Below are 8,452 nucleotides of genomic sequence, written 5' to 3'. Positions count from 1 at the left end.
ACATCTAGTGTAAACTGAAGAAAGGTTAAAATTTGAAGTATTGTAAAATTTTGAAGCATTGCCATATTTGTCCTCTGTTCTGTACTCGCCCAAATCCTTAACTTGCACCACTGGAAGATCTCTTCCATCTCCGCCCTGCACAGCTGAGCATCAAACACCCACTCTGGCACCCAAAACAGGAGCTGCAAATACTAGACTACTGGGCAAAAATAAACCGCCTTTGGTCTGAGAGAGGAAAGGAAAAGTCTTAGGTAACCTAGGAGTCTCTGGGAGTCAGATTATCATGAAATGGTGAGAGATGGGTTTTGTTTTGTCTTTTGGTGAGGAGGATTGCCCTGAGCTAACATCTGTTGCCAATCTTCCTCTTTTTTTTTAATGTGGGATGCTGCCACAGTGTGGCCTGACGAGTGGTTCTGGGTCCGAGCCCAGGATCCGAACCCACAAACCCCAGGCCATTGAAGTGGAGCATGCGAACTTAACCACTACACCACCAGTCTGGCCCCAGTGAGACTAGTTTTGAGTTTGGGATCCAGGCCTGTGGGAATAGGAAGGCTGAAAACTCTGTAAATGGAGGTGGAAGCGGCACGAGTGCCTCATTTTGTTATAGGGAGAGTGCTTGGCTGGGCAGTGGTGTGCTCCTAGAGTAGCAGCCCAAGTTCCTAAGTCAGAGACTATACATTTATGCTGGCTGTGCAGATAGACTCAGGTTTGCTGCACCGGGGGCATGGCTGACTGATGGCCTGCCTGTGCCGCATTGTGAATCCACTACTACATTTATATGAGGCCCTACTTCCCAACTAGTTGCTCCCAGCCAATGATTGAGTGTGGCAGGGATATTAAGGCAGGCCCAGTTCTGTGAGACAGCCCCAAAGACTCCCCAGTTGCCTTGCAGAAACTTACTTAGAACTACCGCAGAGACAGAGTCTAAGACTTTCCCCCCCAACCTCTTTCCGTCCCTCCCTCCCCTACAGAGATTCGTGTTCCATCGTGGTAGGATGGCTCTGCCAGGCTCCCCTGGCCTCCTCTCAGCTTTCCCTCACAGGCATTTCCCCAGTAAATACCTTGCACATCAATTCCACCTTGGTGTCTGCTTCTGAGAGGACTCAAACTAACACAAGTGATGTCAGGAGTGGTCTGATAAAGTAGGTAGTAAGATGGGCACTGGGATGGCTTATTCACCATCCATCTGGCAATGAGACACCTTCCTGAGTAGTATGTATGGTATAGATAGTCCCTGGCACATGGTGGTGGTTCTATTCTTAAAGATCTCACCTAAGGTGACTTGGAAAAACTTCCCAGTGAAGAGGAATGCCCTTACAGGTGTGATAATCCAGGCGTTTGAAAGATATGGCGTGAGTAACACCTTCAAATACAGTTTAGTTGGCCAGTTACTGCCAAGTTGTATTCCAGCACCCTACAGAGGGGATAATAAGAAACTGATGTCCATTAATAAGCAGTTACAAAATAAGTATGTCTTATTCTGTATGTACCAGGATCTCTCTGGTAGTTTACAAAAAAGCCCTTATCTGTTGCAGTGGAGAACAGATCTAGCCAAGTGGCAAACAGAAGATCTAATAGATGAAGTTTCAGAGCTCCAGAAATGTAGAAATGGTCAGCGAGGCAGGTCTGCTATGCCAAGGTCAGAGCCCACACTGGGCCAATCTGAGACCCTGGGATGTGTGATGGCAATATCTGGATGGATTTCCCTGAAGATGTTGGCTCTGCAGATTCTCCTGAACACTTGGAATTTGCACAGTTGGCCCACTCTTCACCTGTGATGGAAGGGGCTACAGAAGCTCCTCCCTTCAAGGCAACAGGTGTTCTCTTTGGCAGCTGCCCTCACTTCCTCTCCCAGCTACTAGGCCATAACTAAGGTTAAATTCTAGTATAAGCCAACTGGAAAAGTGCTGGGCCAGATAAGTGAGGGAAGAGAATATACACACAAAGAGCCATGCAGGTACTGTTGTGAGCAAGTAGCATAGCCCAGGGATTAGATTTTAAGGGTGCTTAATCAAAGGGGATGAAATATAGGACTATAGATAATCAAGAATTCATAGACTCTGGTAGTTGGAGTAACTCCTGCTTTGGATACTTGTCCTATGGGGTAAGAATTATCATAGTGGAGAAGGACAAGTGGAAATGTCTGAAACTTCCACCACTCTCTCAGCCAAGATATTAGTTGAAAAACAAGATCACATTTTGTGGGATGAGGGAGACTGGCAGAGATAGTGCCACCATTAAACACCTGAAAGATACAAAGATGGTGGTTCCTATCATCTCTCTGTTAATTTGCCAGTCTTGTCCCTGAGGAAATTGAATGGATCCTTGAGAATGATTGTAGACTGTCCTAGACTTAACCAAGTAGTAGCCTTGTTTGTAGCTGCTATGCTAGAAGAATAACATTGGTAGAGCAAGAATGTGATATGTAGCCATTGATGTGGCAAATGCGTTCTTTTCCATCTCAATCAGAAAAAGCCAGAAACAGTTGCATTCATGTGGTGCAGACAACATTCATTTAGAGTTTTGCCTCAGTGTTATGTTAACTCCTCCTTTTCATCATAATATAGTCCAAAGAGATCTGGACTGCTTGGTCATCCCATGGAACGTGACAATGATCCATTACCTTAGTATGGTCAGGCAACCTTATGCTGGTCAGGCAGGTCAAGCAAGAGCTGGCTAGTACACTGGAGGTCTTGGTATTACATGTGTGCTCCTGAGAGTTGGCGATAAACCCTACAAAGATTCAGGACCCTGCTTGAATTTTCAGTGAAGATTTTAGGAGTCCAATGAAGAAAACTTCAGTGACATTTTTAGAGTCTAATGTTCAGGAGTATGCCAGGATATCCATTCCAAAGTAAAAACCATCATGCATCCTGAATTTATTACCACAAAAATTGAACACGTGCATGGTAGACCTCTTTGGTTCTAGAGGCAGTATATTCCTCACCTAGGAAATCGACTTGGCCCATATATTAGGTGACACAAAAAATTGACAACTTTAAGTGGGACCCAGGTCAGGGAAGGGCTCTAAATTAGGTCCAAGCTTTGGTGTAAGCAGTCCTGTTTCTTGGGTTATTTGATTTGGAAGACTATGGTGTTGGAGATATTAGTAGTGGGAAACGATGTAGTGTGAAGCTTATGGGAAACCTGACACAAGCCTCATAATGAAATTATGGATCAAGGTCATGTTATCCACAACATACAATTAAATACCTTTTGAGAAATAGCTTCTGACATATTTTTGGGCTCTAGTAGAGACAGATTGCTTGGCCATGAGGTACCAAGTAATTATGCATCTGGAACCTCACTTTATGAATAGGATTCTGTTGAACCTTTCAAGTAAAAAAATTGGAGTACCAGCAAAAGACTATCGTAACATGGAAACAGTATGTCCAGCAATGAAGACCAAGTGGGCCAGGAGAGCACGAGTGAGCTACATGAGCAGGTAGTCCAATCTTCATGTCATCCACATTAGTTGTATTAGCTCTTCTCCCCCTGCTTGCACCTATGCCCATATGAGTGTTCTCAGAAAATCAGCTGAAAGAGGAGGAAGAGTTCAAGCTTTGGTTTATGAATGGATTGGTTCAATCATGGGTTTAAGCCAATATAGATGTGGTAACACTACAACCATGTTCCAGAGTGTCCTTGAAAGGTACTGGAAAGGAAAAAGGGCACATTTACAAGTAGCATACCTGGTCATCCGTTTTGTGTTGTAGGAGGAGTGGCCAAAAGTGATAATGTATATGGATTCTTGAGCTGTGGCCAATGGCCTGGCCATCTGATCTGGGGACTCATCAGAAATACTGAAGATCTGAGACAAGAGAGTCTGGGATAGAGGCATGTAGATGGACATAGGAGAAGGAGCACAAAGTGTGAAGATTTTTGACCCACTAGAAAGCATCTACTGCTGAAGAGACAGTGAACAACTAAGTAGACAGAATGATGGCCAGCTGATGTTAGCCAGCCTTCAGCTTTGGCCACCCAGGAAATTGATTTTGTTTTTCTTTTCAATTTCTTTAATTTCTGTTATTATTTCCTTCCTTATACTTCCTTTGGGTTTATTTTACTCTTTTTTTTTTTTTGGTAGATTCTTGAAGTGGGAGCTTAGATTACTGAATTGAGACTTTACTCTTTTCTAATGTATGCATTTAGTGCTATAAAACTTCCAGTACTGTTTTAGCTATGTCTCACAGATTTTGGTATGTTGTGGTTTTATTTTTTATTTAATTGTGGATTTGTCTATTTCTTCTCTAAGTTCTATCAGTTTTTACTTCACATATTTTGCAGCTCTATTTTTTGGTGCATACATATTTAGTATTGCTATATCTTCTTGATGGATTGACCCTTTATCATATAATGTGCCTCTCTGTCTCTGGTAATTTTCTTTGCTCTTGCATCTACTTTATATGATATTAATTTAACTATTCCTGCTTTCTTTTAATTAATACATCTCTTTCCATATTTATACTTTTATCCTACCAAATCATTATATTTGAAATTAATTTCTTAAAAACAGCATATATTGCGTCATGTTTTTTAATCCACCCTGCCAATCTCTGTCTTTTTTTTTTTTTCCTGAGGAAGATTCACCCTGAGCTAACATCTGTTTCAAATCTTCCTTTTTTTTGCTTGAGGAAGATTTGCCCTGAGCTATCACCTGTGCCAATCTTCCTCTATTTTGTATGTGGGACACCACCACACCACGGCCCCCAATGAATGGTGTAGGTCCACACCTGGGAGCTGAACCTGGGCCACTGAAGCAGAGCATACCAAACTTAACCACTAGGCCACAGGGCCATCTTTCAATCTCTGTCTTTTAATTGATATATTTATACCATTTGCATTTAATGTAGTTCTTGATATAGTAGGGCTTAACTCTTCCATTTTGTTTTTTGTTTTCTGTTTGTTATTTCTCTGTTTTCTTTTTCCTGCCTTCCTCCTCCTCATGTGATATCCATTGACGCTGGGTCAGTGATGGAAGTGGGAGCAGGGGTGTATGAGAGGAAACAGAAGGCTCATTGCTGGCCAGTGAAATTGAAGATCCTTGCTCCCTACTTGGCCTTTGCTGACATCACCCCACTGGAACACCTCAGTACCGGTGGAGGGTGGAGGTCTGGGGTCCCTACTCAGGCTTTTGCTGGTGTGGGTGTGGTTTGGGCTCCAGTTTTTTCTGTGGTGTTTGGCTGGAGTAGAGCAATTATTGTCTTAAAGTTTATATTTTCCTAGGCTACCTCTTTCCTGGCCCTTCAGATAGAGCAGGCTTTTATTGGGACATTTTATCTGTGCCTATTGGCATTTCCAGGTTTCTGGCTTCTTCAACTGCAAGTCTGGGATATACAAGACAAAAAGAAAACCCAGCGAACTTACCACTTTGTTGTTCCTTGGGTCCTGAGGTCCTTAGTTGGTCTGTCTTCTTCTCTACACATTTCAGAGTGTCCTTATGTTTGTTTTACATATAATGTCCAAGGTCTATAATTTTTAATACTTAGTGGGAGGAATAGGGAAAAGTATGTCTTTTATTTTCTTGAAAGCATAAGTCTCAATTGATATTTTGGAATCAGAAAATGTGCAAAGACTATTCAATAAAGAAAAGGTAGTCTTTTCAATAAATGGTGCTGAAACAATTGGATATTCATGTGCAAAAATGTGAACCTCTACTTAAACCTCACACTTTATATAAAAGAATAACTCAAAATGGATTATAGAGCTAAATGTAAAACCATAAAATGTTAAGAAGAAAACATAGGAGAAAGTATCCATGACATAGGACTAGGCAGAATTCTTAGATGTGGCACCAAAGAAAAATCCGTGAAAGAAAAAAAGTGGATAAATTTGATTTCGTCAAATTAAAAAAACTGTACATGAATATTTAAAGCAGCTTTATTTGTAATAGCCAAAAACTGGAAACCACCCAGATGTCTCTCAATGGATGATTAATTAAACAAACTGTGGTCTCCATACCATGGACTACTACTCAGTGATAAAAAGAAACAAACGTATAACAACCTGGATGAATCCCCAGAGGATTATGCTGAGTGAAAAAAGCCAATCTCCAAAAGTTATATACTGTTTTATCCCATTTACATAGCGTTCTTGAAGTGAGAAAATTATAGAAATGGAGAACAGATTAGTGGTTTCCAGGACTTAAGGAGCAGGTGGGGGCTTGAGAGAAGTGCATAAAGCTATAATAAGGTGAATTACAGTGATTGATTTTCAAATGTTGAGCAAGCCTTGTATTCATGAGATAAACCCTATTTGGTTATGATATAATATCCTTTTGATTTATTATTGGAAATGATTTGCTATTATTCTGTTGAGTTTTTTTGCCTTATACTCATGAGGGATATTGGTCTATAGTTTTATGTTGTTGTAATTTTTTTCCTGGTTTTGGTGTCAGGGTAATGCTGTTCTTGTATAATGTTATTAGGTACATATACACTTAGAATTGTTATGACCTATGATAAAGGTCAGTTGATACCTTTGTCATTAGGTAATGTCTCTCTTTATTCCTGGTAAGATTCCTTGTCCTGAAGTCTACTTTGATGTTAACATTGCTGTATCAGCCTTCTTTTGATTAGCACTTGCATGGTGTGTCTTTCTTCATGCTTTTACTTTTACGATGTTCGTAGTTTATATTTAAAGTGTATTACTTACAGAAAATCTATAGTGGTTTTTCTTTTTAAATCCAATTTGACAAATTTTGATTTTAATTGGTGTGTTTAGACCATTTACAATAAACAGAATTATTGATAGGGTTGGATTAAAGTCTGCTACCTGGGTCGCTATTTCCTAATGATTCTGTCTCTTTTGGTTCTCGTTTTCAACTTTCTTTTTGGATTGAGTATTTTTTATTATTTCATTTTATTTCCACTACTGACTTCAGTATTAGTTGCATATTGCTACAAAGCAAATTATCCCAAAATGTAGTGGCTTAAAACCACACACATTTATTATCTCACAATTTCTGTGGGTTAGGAATACAGATACAGCTGAACTAAATCCTCTGCCTCATGATCTCTCCCAAGGCCGCAAAGATTCCCCTTAGCATCTGCAGTCTTATCTAAAAGCTCAACTGGAGAAGACCTACTTTCAAGTTCACTCATTAGTTATTGGCAGCATTCACTTCCTTGCTGGCTGTTGGCTTGAGGCTGCCCTCAGTTCCTTGCCATGTGGGCTTCTCCAAAATCATGAGAGTCTTCTAGCAACATGGAAGTCACAGTCTTTCATAGCCTAATCATAGAAGTGATAGTCCATCACTTTTGTCAATTATATTATTTTGAAGCAAGTCACTAGATTCCTCCCATATTTGAGGGAAAGTGACTACATAAGGGTGTGAATACCAGAAGTAGAGATCATTAGGGGCCATCTTAGAAGTCTGCCTACCACAGATTATTATTTATTACTTCTTTTAAAAAATTTTAGTGGTTTCCTTAGGGTTTTCAATATACATCTTAAATTATTCAGTCTACCTTCAAATAATCTTTTAGAGCAATTAAAAATAAAAAATGAAATAGAGACTAAAAAGACAACAGAAAAGATCAATGAGAGTAGGAGCTGGTTGTTTGAAAAGATAAATAAAATTGACAAACATTTAACTAGACTCACCAAGAAAAAAAGAGAAGACTCAAATAAAATCAGAAATGAAAGAGGAGATATTACAACTGTTACTACAGAAATACAAAGGATCATGAGACTACTATGAACAGTTATACACCAACAAATTAAACAACCTATAAGAAATGGGTAAATTCCTAGAAACATACAACCTACCAAGACTGAATCATGAAGAGGAAAATCTGAAGAGACCATTTACTCGTAAGGAGATTGAATCAGTAATTAAAAGTCTCCCAACAAACAAAAATGCAGGACCAGACAACTTCACTGGTGAATTCTACCAAACATTCAAAGAAGAAACAATACCAATCCTTCTCAGACTCTTGCGAAAAAATAAAAGAGGAGAGAAGTCTTTCAAACTCACTTTATGAGGCCACCATGACCCTGATACCAAAACCAAATGAAGACGCACAAGTAAAGAAAGCTACAGGCCAATATCCCTGATGAGCGTAGATGCAAAAATCCTCTGCAAAAGGTTGGCTAACTGAATTCAACAATGTATTAAAAGGATCATACAACATGATCAAATGGGATTTATTCCAGGGATGCAAGCCTGGTTCAACATATGCAAATCAGTCAGTGTGATACACTACATTAATAAAATGAAGGATAAAAATCTTATGATTGTTTCAATAGGTACAGAAAAGCCATTTGACAAAATTCAACATCCATTTATGATAAAAAGCTCTCAACAAAGCAGGTACTGAGGGAACATATCTCAACATAATAAAAACCGTATATGACAAGCCCATAGCTAACATCATACTTAATGGTGAAAAGCTGAAAGCTTTTCTTCTAAGATCAGGAGCAAGACAAGGATGCCCACTCTTGCCACTTT

This window comes from Equus asinus, chromosome 9, assembly GCF_041296235.1.
Source record: "Equus asinus isolate D_3611 breed Donkey chromosome 9, EquAss-T2T_v2, whole genome shotgun sequence".
Taxonomy (NCBI): Eukaryota; Metazoa; Chordata; class Mammalia; order Perissodactyla; family Equidae; genus Equus; species Equus asinus.
This window is presented reverse-complemented; position numbering follows the sequence as displayed.